Source organism: Protopterus annectens, chromosome 5.part0 (assembly GCF_019279795.1).
Source record: "Protopterus annectens isolate FY-2018-M chromosome 5.part0, PAN1.0, whole genome shotgun sequence".
NCBI lineage: Eukaryota > Metazoa > Chordata > Ceratodontiformes > Protopteridae > Protopterus > Protopterus annectens.
Genome location: NC_056735.1, coordinates 1096384970 through 1096398014, shown reverse-complemented (window position 1 = coordinate 1096398014; position 13045 = coordinate 1096384970). Strand labels below are relative to the sequence as shown.

General features: G+C 40.7%; 1 protein-coding gene across 4 annotated transcripts in view; it reads left to right on the top strand.

Annotated features, from left to right (window-relative positions):
• Nucleotides 1–13045, top strand: part of CEP97 (centrosomal protein 97) — a 2210548-nt gene that overhangs the window by 1083981 nt on the left and 1113522 nt on the right. The window lies entirely within an intron of this gene.

Sequence of the window (13045 nt, the reverse complement as noted above, 5' to 3'; positions counted from 1 at the left end):
CATGGAACCTCACTTTAGTCCTTCAGTCTTTGACTCAAAAACCTTTTGAACCTGCTGCGAAGTGTGATCTAAAGTTTTTGTCTTGGAAATCCTTGATGTTCTTCGTGTTTCACTGTTGCAGTCATCACATTTGGGCTATCTGCTTGCAGTAGCCCTCAGTCGGCCTGATTATCGAAGTCTTGGGTCCTGTGTCAGTTGCTGTCTCATCTTCCATGACGTCAGGTAGTCAGGGGTATAAAGCATGCAGCCGACACCATTACATCAGTCTTTCTTGCCATGCGGTACCTGAAGCTGAAGCAGTTCGCAAGTGCCAGTTGTCCGACTCCTGAAATTTTTGTTTTTGAGTTTCAGATCAGAAGTCTTCAACTAAGTTAAGTACCCCGTTGGGGAACCTTTTTCTTGCTCTAAACCGATATTAGTAAAAGTTAACAATTGTATTTCTTGTAGAAAGCAAATACCTCATAAAGATTTTCATTCGTACTGCATTCCTTGCTTAGGCGCAGACCATGACATACCTCGTTGTCAGTTTTGTGCCTTATTCAAACCTCATACTATTCGTCGTTGGTTCATTTACACATCTAAATATTTTGGTACTCTGTTCAGTTATCCAGAAATGGCTTTGGTAAGCCACCCGGCTACCGACATTCCAAAAAAAACGCAAAGATAAAGACAGAGACAGACCGTATAGGTCCAAAGCTGCCGATGGCACCTCTCCTAAGCTAGTCGCCAGTTCACCGGTATTCAGTGAGGCACTTTTGCGGCCCCTGATACCCGCTACTTCAGATTCGCAGGCCTCTACTGAGACCCATTTGGAGTCCGGTATGCTGCAAGATGCTTCTTCGACTGTGGAACCTGCGGATGTCTCTACCTTGGATGGGTCCGGAGCCACTGTGCAGTCACCGGCTTCTGAGGGTGTATTCAGGCCTACTGACTTGCATATTAAACCAACGCCATCTTCTTCTTCAAGGCCTAAAACTCGATTCATGCCTAGAAAACTGACAGCCAGACTGCATGGTCAGGCCTTTATGCCAAAAAAAACAAATGATAAGAATGGTTGAAGACCCTATTACTCTAATCAGGGGAAGCCACCCTTCCCCCTCCAAGAGACCTAGGACTGATTTTCCTTCTGATTCTTCTGATCAGGACTCTGAAATTTCTGTTTTCTCTGATGACCAGGATTTGCCCTCATTTACCTTTGAGGATTCTGATGCAGAGGACTCTGTTCCCTCTGCTTCCCCTCCAGAGGATTTCTCTTTTGATGAAACCTTGCATCCTCTTAGGGACCATTTTCACTGGGAAAGCCAGTATTATTCTGACTCCAAAAAGAGGCTTAGGGAATTCTTACTCCTGCCTCAACACAGGCCTTTAGCTATCCGTCCTGTACTGGACATTGTAGATGATGCCTTCTCAGAATCTAGCCTGGCCCCTGATTCTTTACCTCCTGCTCCCAGAAAACCTGATAGGTATTACAGGGTACCTCACTCTCACAAGTTCCTCTTTAAAAATCCTACTGCAGATCCTGAGACCATTTCACAGGGACCCAAGGGCATTAAGGCTACTACTGCCAAAAATCCTACCCCCTCTGATAGAGATTCCAGGGCGCTGGATAGATGGGGTAAGAAGGTATACACTTCTGCAACCTTGGCCATAAGGGCCTTAAACTGCCAGTTTCATATGTTAAAGTATCAGCAGCATATCATTGGATTGCTTAAACAAAAAATTATGTTGATTCCTGATTGTGCTGAAAATAAAGATTTACAGGATTTAATGCATTCGGCTGAACAAGTTGGAAAACATACTTTGCAATGTGGTTTTGATTCATTAGAGGCATCTTGCAGGGCTGCTGTCACTGTGTCTGTACTTAGAAGGCATGCTTGGCTTAAGGAGCAATCTTTGCCAGATCATGTTAAAGCTAAATTAGATGCTTCCTTAAACCGAGACCGCCTGTTTGGCAACAAAGCAGTAGTAGTACTTAAAAAGATGGAGAAAAAGCTAAATCTATGCAAACTGTTAAAGATTTCCTGCAAGTACAGCCTCCTAGATTTAGTAGGCATTGGCCCACTGAGAATTGGTCCTTTCCTGCCTCTTCCAGGCCTTCTCAGTCCAAACCCCAGAACCAGCAGAACACCCTAGGTACTCGCAGGCCTAAGTAGTGGGGAGCTCCCACTTCCAAAGCAGGAAGTAGTAAGACTCCCCCCTTGGTAAACTGTCTCAGTGACTTAACTTTAATCCTTCCAAGCCCTGCTCAACTGACTGTTCCTTTAGGGGGAAAGATTGCCCTGCATGCATAAAATTGGGAACTCATTACCCAGGACAAATGGGTTTTAAATATAGTTTTCCAAGGATACAGATTCCACTTCCACTCCTTACCAACCCCAAATCAGTGGGCAGAGGCTCAAAAGCAAGTTCTCTCTCTTTTAAGCATCAGGGCTATTCCACCTGTCCCAGAAGATAAATAGGGACAAGGTTTCTACTCAAGACTTTTCCTGGTACCCAGAAAAGACAATTCCTGGTGTCCTATCGTGGACTTGTCTATCCTAAACACATTTTTGGTAATCCCAAAATTCATGATGCTAACTCTTCATCAGCTGCTTCCCATGCTAGGCAAAGATGCCTGGTTGGCAACACTGGATTTAAAGGAAGCCTACCTGCACATCCCAATAAGGGAATCTTGCAGAAGATACCTACGCTTCAGAGCAGGCTACATGCACTATCAGTTCTCTGCACTGCCCTTTGGCTTATCTACTGTGCCCAGGGTATTCACAAAGTGCCTAGATCCAGTCATTGCATTTTGCAGGCAAAGAAATATTCAAATATACCCATACCTGGACGATTGTCTAATTCAGGCAGAAAGCCAGGACATACTATTAAATCATCTGGCATTTGTAAAGAAATTGCTAACATCTCTGGGGTACACCATAAACGAAAAGAAATCGCATCTTGTACCCTGCCAACAAATTGTATTCCTGGGAGCAAGCTTGAATACAACTTCCCAGATGGCCTACCTCACGCCAGAGAAACAAATTCAGTTGACAGTCCACTTCAAACTACTGGCCACCAATACCCAGCTATTTGCAAGGAAAATACTGCAAGCCCTGGGGTTCGTGGCCTCTTGCATTCTACTAATTCCACATGCAAGACTGCAGATGAGGAAACTACAATGGTATCTAAAAAGCCTATGGTGTCAACATTTTCAAGATCTAGAATCAATGACTCCTATCATAACTTGTCTACAGATAGAGTTTCTTTGGTGGGTAGAGGTCTGCCGCCAAAACAAGGGACTGCCATTCACTCTACCCCCTGCCGCCCAAACCCTAACAACAGACGCATCAGACTATGCATGGGGGGGCCTCACTTGGCAGGGCAGTGCATTCAGGGCAAATGGATCCCAAATCAAATGCACTTGCATATCAGTCAAAAAGAAATGTTAGCTGTACAGACTGCTCTGACAGCCTTCAAGGAGCACATTCTTCCAGGACAATTATTGGTAAAGACGGACAACACCACTGTTATGTGGTACATAAACAAGCAAGGGGGAACCCACTCATAACCTCTCTGCAGACTAGCCATGGCTCTGTGGAACACAACCTTGAGCTACCAAGTATACCTACAGGCTCAATTCCTGCTAGGAAAGCTAAATACACTGGCAGATGACCTAAGCAGAAATCTCATGGACCCACATGAGTGGAGACTGGAACCAAAGATATTCAACATGTTGAGAAACAAATGGGGGGGGAGCCCAGAGATAGACCTGTTTGCCTCCTCCCAGAACTACCAATTGGGCAAATTCTGCACAAGGACTCCCCACAAACAACTTGGAAAGTGGATGCCCTGTCCTTCACCTGGAAAAACCTATCAGTTTAGGCCTTTCCCCAATGCCTCTCCTCTCCAAACAGGACAAACCAAGGACAATACTGATTGCACCAGACTTTCCGCCCCAAACTCTGGTACCCCCTCTTGCGCAGTGTTTCACTGCTGGCACCATGGCACCTGCCTCAGACCCCTACCCTGCTATCCTAGCAGTGGGTCCAGATTATGCACCTACACCTTCAAACCCTGAACCTGGCTAATTACCTGATCTCTCCATTACCATTCCTCAATAAGCAAGTGATTGATGTCATCCTGGAGGCAAGGAGGCCTAGTACTAGAAAATCCTATGATGAAAAATGGAAAAGAAACTCAGGTGATGGGCACAGCAGCACCCAGTTTACCCCATATTCTTCAATACTTAACTGAGATGCTTCACAAGGGCCTTTCCTTTTCCGCCATCAAAATTCATGCCTCAGCCATTTCAGCTCATTACAATACAGAACTCACCCCTCTTCTCTCAGCCACTGCTGAAGCAATTCCTCAGAGGGGCCAAAAACTTAAGACCACCCAGGCGAGCCCCTACTCCAGCCTGGGACCTTAACTTTGTATTGGAAAAGCTCACTACCTCCCTTTGAGCCAGCTGCAAATGCAGAGCTGAAATTCCTTTCATGGAAAACAGCCTTCCTTATAGCTATCACTTCAGCAAGAAGGGTGTCTGAATTACAGGCCCTCGTGGCAGTGGAGCCTTTCATCATCTTTCATGCTGACAGGGTGTCCCTTAGGACCAGTCCCTCCTTCATGCCCAAGGTGGTATCCAGTGTGGCCCTTAATCAGTCCATTCATTTGCCAACCTTCTTTTCTAATCCACAGAACAAAGGGGAATGAATACTGCACTCCTTGGACATGCACAGACAACTTAGATTTTACTTGGACAGGACTAAGCCTCTCGGGAAATCTGAACAGCTGCTGGTTGCATTTGCTGCAGGGGCAGAGGAGAAGGCCATTTCAAAGCAAACCATTTCTAAGTGAATAGGCCATTGCATTCATTTCTGCTGTAAGCATCATGGAAAACCTACATAACAGGGGATAAGACCACATTCAACCAGGGCTGCATCTACCTCTACAGCCTTTCTCAGAGTCGTCCCTACCAGGGACATCCTAGAAGCTGCTACCTGGAGTTCTGTACATACCTTCACCAAGCATTACCACTTACCATTTTTTTCTAAATCCAGAGCTGGATTTGCCACTGCAGTCTTGCAGGGCCTTATAGCTGGTCCTAATGCTATCTAATTACCTCCTCCCATCCTTAGCTTTGGGACTCTACCCAACAGTGAAACACGAAGAACATAGTACAGTTGTGTACACTTACCATAAATGTAGATGTTCCAGTGTATTCACTGTTGCAGTCCTGGTTACCCTCCCCCCAGCCCCCTGACTTCTATTGACTAATCGTCTATTCTTGTTTACTATACTTAAAGCTTTTTGGTGTATTTGCTTTTTTGTTGGAGGTGTAAACTTGTATATAATTGCTTCCCATTATGGGGGCACCTGACATCTGGGGCAAGAAAACCTGATGTAATGGCGTCGGCTGCATGCTTAATACCCCTGACTACCTGACGTCATGGAAGATGAGACAGCAACCGACGCAGGACCCAAGACTTTGATAATCAGGCCGACTGAGGGCTACTGCAAGCAGATAATCCAAATGTGATGACTGCAACAGTGAATATACTTGAACATCTACATTTATGGTAAATGTACACAACTGTATTTTCTTGGTAGCCATCATGTCTGCCAGTAGGGTCTCGGAGCTGCAGGCATTGTGTATCAAGAGGCCCTATCAGGTCTTTCATAAAGGCAGAGTATCACTTCGGATGAATCCATCCTTTCTTTCCAATGTTGTTTCTAAATTCTCCATAAACCAGATCATTGATCTACCAGTGTTTTTTCTGAATTTTTCCAGTAGAGGAGAGTACTGCCTTCACTCCTTAGACGTACATAAACAACTGAGATTTTACCTAGACCGGACCAAATCTATCCGTAAATCTGAACAGCTTTTCATCTCCTTTTCTGGACCCAGAATGGGAGAAGCTGTTTCCAAGGTTACATTATCAAAATGGCTAAGAGACTGCATATGTTTAATCTATTCCCTCAGTGATGAACCTATGCCAAAAGTTAAAGCTTACTCCACTAGATCTATGGCAATAGATGGCAGTACTCTCCTTGAATATCACTCCTTTGATATTTTCCTGTCTAACTGAAACTTGGTTAAAACCTTGTACTAAAGATAATGAAATAATTCCCCCAGGTTACAATATACTGAGACTGGACCGTACTACACATAAAGGTGGGTGAGTAGCACTGCTGTTCAAGACTGGACTACACATCTCCTCAGTACCCTATAACCCACTGGAGGATACTAAGACTGAACTCCTTATTTCTAAACTACAATTAAACCCAAACAAGTCAATCTATATTATCTGTATCTATCTACCTCCTGGAAATAACTCTACCATAATAGAAAATGTCCTTAGTTGGGTGTCTTCTACTTACACTCAAGAAACTATCATATTAGGAGATCTTAACCATGACTGGTCCTCAGTCAATACTAACAGCCCTTCCTCACACATTAATCTTTATGGCTTTACTCAGACAATAAATACCATTACTAGAATCAATAAACCTAACAACAAAGAAAGTATATTAGATTGGATTCTTAACAAACAACAACAAACTTATCTAGTAGGTACTTTGCCTTATGATGTAAGTGACCATACTTTAACTTACATCATAAGACAAAAGAGTGTCACTACTAACACCCCAACCTACAGGATCTCACGAAGTAATAAACACTTTAACCTACTTTTATTTAAAACTGAACTAAATGCTTGCAACTGGAACCCTCTAAAAACTCTCCCACTTGAAGATGCTGTTAAATATTTTAATGCCAAATTCTTAACAATCCTTGATAAGCATGCACCAAAACGATCTATTAGAGTCAAATCTAAGCCTGCCCCCTGGCTAACTAAAGAAACAAGACAAAAACTATTACTAAGAAACAAATCATGGGTAAAGTGGAGAGCTAGCAAATCATCCACTGATCAACAAACCTTTAGACACTTAAGAAATAGTACCAAAAAAGCCATACTTACAGACAAAATGAACTACTATAGTAAACTGCAGCAAATGAATCACAACAATCCCCAAAGGTTCTGGTCAACCTTAGACTACTTCACCCAGGCCAGACTAGTACACCCTCCCCCTCTGGGTCTGAAAAGAATACAACACATGAAACTGCCAATGCCTTTAATTCCTTTTTTTCTGATACCATTAACTCACTAGCCTCTCACCTTACCATTGACAATTCTAGCATCCCTAACCACACATCTTCAAATCTGCCTACTTTCCAATTACAACCCATCTCTACCACCTTTATCCAAAAACTTATCCAAAAACTTAAACCTTGTACCCCCTCTGCTGATCAGCTACCATCAGAATACCTTCAAAAAGCAGCTAATGCAGTAGCCTATCCCATATCCATCCTTATAAACAGAACCATTACTGAAGAAACCATCCCTGATATCTGGAAAATCTCGTACATTATCCCCTTACATAAAGGAGGCAACTCTAACGAGTACTCTAATTACAGGCCTATAGCACTCTTATCACCCTTAGCAAAAATTATGGAGAAATGTATTCACTATCAGTTAATGGGTCACTTAACTAAACATAACATACTAACTGCCAGCACGGTTTTAGGCCATTTCATAGTACCACCACAGCTCTCCTTTCCTTTACTGATTTCATCAATAAAAACCGCAACAATAATATTCTCTCATCAGCACTCTTTATAGACATGTCAAAAGCCTTTGATATGGTCAACCACCCCCTGCTCATAAAAATCCTAGAATCTCTTTCTTTAGAACCCAAGGCTATTCACTGGTTCACTTCCTACCTCAGCAATAGGAAACAGGCAGTTCTCTGGGATAACAAACTCTCATCTCTTCTGCCAGTCTCACTTGGTGTCCCCCAAGGCTCTATTCTTGGATCTCTTCTATTCTTCTTATTCATAAACGACCTACAAGTAGCTATACCTCAAGCTACATGCATACAGTACGCAGACGATTCTACACTCATATGTTCTGCTAAAACCATTTCAGAATTACAAACACTAACACAAAATGTATTTAACGCAGTTGAGGCATGGTTCTTAAAACGCTGCCTCCTTTTGAATGCTAAAAGAACCAAACTCTTGCTCTTTAAGCCTACTATTAGGTCCTCCCCAATACAATTCTCTATCTTATCCAAGAATGGCACTCATATATCCCCTGACTCTAAAACCAAGCTGCTAGGTGTCACTATAGACAATAACCTTACCTTTGATAACCACATTAATAATACTGTCAAAACTGTAAATAGAAAACTGGGCTCCTTCTACAGAATTAAAATGTTCTTAACTCCAATAGCCAAAGCTACACTTGCCCACTCTCATCTTATTTCCACTCTTCTCTATGCTTCACCTATATACACTAACCTAAAGAAAAATAATCTCTCTAAACTGGCTAATACTTACAATAGTATTGCTAGGTTTGTTACTGGGAACCAATTTAGAACTCACCACTGTCTGAACCTACAGCAACTCCACTGGCTTGAACTAAAAAAACATGTTGATACTTTCCCAACTCACCTTTGTCCATAGGATATTTTACCAACCTAATAACACACCTATACTTTCTAACCTATTTACCCCTTACACTAACCTAAATTCATTACGCTCTTCAAACAAACTTCTAGTAACCTTAACTAAGTCTAATAACATTGCTGGTGACTCCCTATTCTCCAATACCATCGGTAAATATTGGAATCTTCTACCTACTGCTCTAACTTCCATTCCCTCCCCTGTTCTCTTTAAACAAAAGCTTAAAAAACACCTTAAAATACACTGGTTATGCCCATGCTTCAATCCTGACTAAAAATTGTGACCTCCACAATTTTTTCTCTCTCTCTTTAACACCTTCTTTCTATTCGCTCTCTACTACCTACACTTTGAGAAGTTTCCCTAACAATCTACTTCTTTTACAAGTAGCATCTATTACAATCAATTAAAGAATTTTGAATGTAAAATAATTTTCCTGAATGTGCTCTACACTTGCCACAAATATTTTACTGTTACAGAACCTTTCTATTTTGTATTTCTATAACTACAACTTAATTGTGTTTCTCTACAGGGTATGTATGTAGAATTCTGTAATGTAGTCTTGAATCATGTTTAACCTGCTACTTATTTTTATATGTATAACGTAACTGTGTTTTGTCTCTATGTGGAGCTTTTCTCTCCGGGCCTCTGCTGAAAATGGAAATATATCCAGTCAGACCAGCCCAGTAAAACAAATGTAAAATAAAAAAATAAATAAAAAATAAATAAATAAATAAAACATCTGTGGCTTTCCATTCCAGGGCTTCCGTGGATGACATCTGCGCCGCAGCTACTTGGGCTAAGCCTCATACCTTTATCAATCATTACAAATTGGACTTGGTCTCCAGAAGGAGAGCGGCTTTCAGCTCAGTGGTACTCAGGAACGTTCTTCCATAAGGTCCGCCCATGGACCTCAAAGTTGCTTGGGATTCTGTCCCATCAGTGATGAATGGAAAGAAGATTAACAATGTCAGATAATGAAGTTATGTCTTACCATAACATTCCATCTGTGTTGTTCATCTTCTTTCATTCATCACTCTCCACCCTCCTTCCCCCTCCAAAGGCTCCTGGGGGATGCTTTGAGTCTAAGTGGTGTCCTAGTGTATTTGCACATAAGTGGCCTTGGCTTTACTTCTCTTTCTCTAGCAAACTCTATCTGAGGTAACAGGGAGAAGATCATTCTGGGTAGAGACTTAGCTCAAGAGTTTTTTGGCTGGCGTGAGCTTGGTAAAAAAGCCGACTCAGTTCCAAGGGCTCTGAACCGAAACCCCATCAGTGATGAATGAAAGAAGATTAACAACACAGATGGAACGTTATGGTAAGACATAACTTCTTTTTTTGTAAGATGTGACATACTTGTAGGCTGAAGTGCATATGACAACAAACTATATAAAAGTTCAACCTCACAAACAGTGTATGCATGTAACACAAAAGCTGGAACTAGACATTTAACAAGAAAGCTGTTATCCATAAAAGGTGGGAGTCATAACTTTTTAATACGATGATGCTTTCTGTAATGTCTTTAAATATCAATGGTCTCACAGATAAATACAAAAAAGAAAGTAGTGAACTGTTTTAAAGCATTTAGAGTGCAAATAGCTATGCTACAGGAGATACACTTGGAAAGAACTGAATATGTGAGCTTGATAAAGAAAGGTATTCAGGATGGTTATTCAGCAGAATACCTGGGACAAAAGAAAATAGGAGTACTTATATTAATTGCAAGTCGAGCACCAATACTGATAGAAGAGGATAAAAAGATAATAGAGGTAGATTTGTAATACTAAGCGGCTACTGGTAAGGGAGGAGGATTACTCTGGCATGTATTTATATTCCATCTAAAACTGCTGTAATGGGGCTTAAGGAAAATTATGGGAGAAATAATCAGCTTTCAGCAAGGAATAGTACTTATAGGTAGGGACTGGAACTTAATTTGCAGCAATGAAGATGTGTCTAGGGGGCCCAGAACGGAAAATATAACAAAGGAGGGTAGATTTTTGAAGAAATTTATGAAAGTATTTGGCATGGATGATGTGAATATAGTAGTAGGCGTTCGGAGTGAATTTACATATTATTCTTCAAGATGTAAAAACTGAGCTAGGCTAGACAGAATTTACATTTCACAGGAACATGTGCATTTAAATGAAGGTCTTGATATGCACTCAATAACTGTTTCAGATCATGCGCCAATAATAACTAAAATAAAAACACAGGGTAATGAAATACAGTTGTGACACTGGTGCTTATCAACCTATCTGTTGAAAAGAGAGGAATTTAAGGAATGGGTAGTGGAAATTATTCAGGAGCTATTAGAGAAGTTAGAAATTTCTTCTGAAAATATAGCTAGTGAGTGGGATAAAGTTAAAGTGGAGTTTAAAAATACAGTGGATATAAAAGGTGGACACACCCCTGTTAAAATGCCAGGTTTTTGTGATATAAAAGATGAGACCACAATAAATCATTTCAAAACTTTTCCCACCTTTAATGTTACCTATAACTTGTACAATTCAGTTGAAAAACAAACAAATCTGTAAGGGGAAAAATATAAAAAATGTACAATATGCTGGTTGCATAAGTGTGCATACCTTTAAACTCATACTTTGTTGAACCACCTTTTGATTAAATGACACATGGGTACACACCTGCCATCAATTAAAGAGACTCTATTTTCCTGACATTTGCTCAGTTGCCTGCTACAGCAAAATCCATGGTTCGCAGAGAGCTTACAAAGCATCAAAGATATCTCATTGTTGAAATGTGTCAGGTGAAGGGAACAAAAAAAATTCCACAGCATTGGAAATACCATGGAACACAGTGAAGATGGTCATCACAAAGTGGAGAAAATATGGGAAAACAGTAACATTGCAAAAAACTGGACATCCCTCCAAAATTGATGAAAAGACAAGATGAAAAACTGATCAGTGAGGCTACCAAGAGAGCTACAGCAACACTGAAGGAGCTGCAGGAATTTCTGGAAAGTACTGGTTGTATACTACATGTGACAACAATTTTCCTTATTCTCCATATGTCTAGACTATGGGGTAGGGTTGCAAGATGGAAGCCTTTTCTTACATCGAAAAACATCCAGGCCCGGCTAAAATTTGCAAAATAATACATAGTCTCCCAAAAGCATTTGGGAAAAATGTGTTCTGGTCTGATGAAACCAAAGTTGTACTTTTTGATCACATTTCCAGAAGGTATGTTGGGTGCAAAAACAACACTTTGCATCACCAAAAACACACCATCCCTATGGTGAAGCATGGTGGTGGCAGTATCATGCTTTGGGGTTGTTTTTCTTCAGCTGGAACTGGGGCTTTAGTCAAGGTGGAAGGAATTATAAACAGTTCCAAATACCAGTCACTTTTGGCCCAAAACCTTTAGGTGTCTGCTAGAAAGCTGAAGATGAAGAGGAATTTCACCTTTCAACATGACAATGACCCCAAACATACATCTAGATCAACAAAAGAATGGCTTCACCAGAAGAAAATTAAAGATTGGAATGGCCCAGCCAGGGCCCATACCTAAATCCAATATAAAATCTGTGAGGTGGCCTGAAGAGGGCTGTGCACAAGAGATGCCCTCACAATCTAACAGATTTGATGCGCTTTTTCAAGGAAGAGTGGACAAATATTGCCAAGTCAAGATGTGCCATTCTGATAGACTCCTACCCAAGAAGACTGAATGGTGTAATTAAATCAAAAGGTGCTTCAACAAAGTATTAGTTTAAGGATCTGCACAATTATGCAACCAGCGTATTTTACGTTTTTTATTTTTTATATTTTTTCCCCTAACAAATTTGTTTGTTTTTCAGTTGAATTGTACAGGTTATAAGTCACATTAAAGATGGGAAAAGTTTTGAAATTATTTATTGTGGTCTCATTTTTTTATATCACAAAAACGTAGTATTTTAACAGGGGTGTGTACACGTTTTATATCCACTGTATGGTGGAAATAAAAGAAAGGGAGATATGGTTAAGAAGTAACAAGAATTATTTAGAGGGACTGATGAATGTTAAAGTACTGCAAAATAGGGGGAATCTCACAGAAGAAGAAGAAGAAGAGCAACTGCAGAATGTTAAAACAGAAAACAAGGGATTACTTTGATAATATGCATGAGATTAGAAAGGTTGTTGTTAATTGTTTTTTGATAATAACTAGAGCACAAAAACTTTTAGCAAAACAACTTGGCCAACAAGTTTAGGGGCGCCTATAACAAGGAAGATAACGAGATTCTGTTGAGGTATTAGAAATTTTGGAAATTCGGTGAAAGTGTGTATAAAGCAGAGAAATATGGAAGTCAAGAAAAGATACAAATGGAAATATTTATGGAAGAATTAAATATGCCAAGGTTAAGGTAGATGAGGCTCAATTACTAACAGTTAGGGTTGGAGGAGATGAGATAAAATGGCGATGTATAACCAGTCTACAGGAAAGTCCCCAGGAATAGATGCTATTCCTGTGGAAGTTTGGAAGCTAGGAGGGAAAAAACTGATGAAGATCTGGAAGGTTTTGCTTAACAGTATTTTAAGAGCAGGAGAA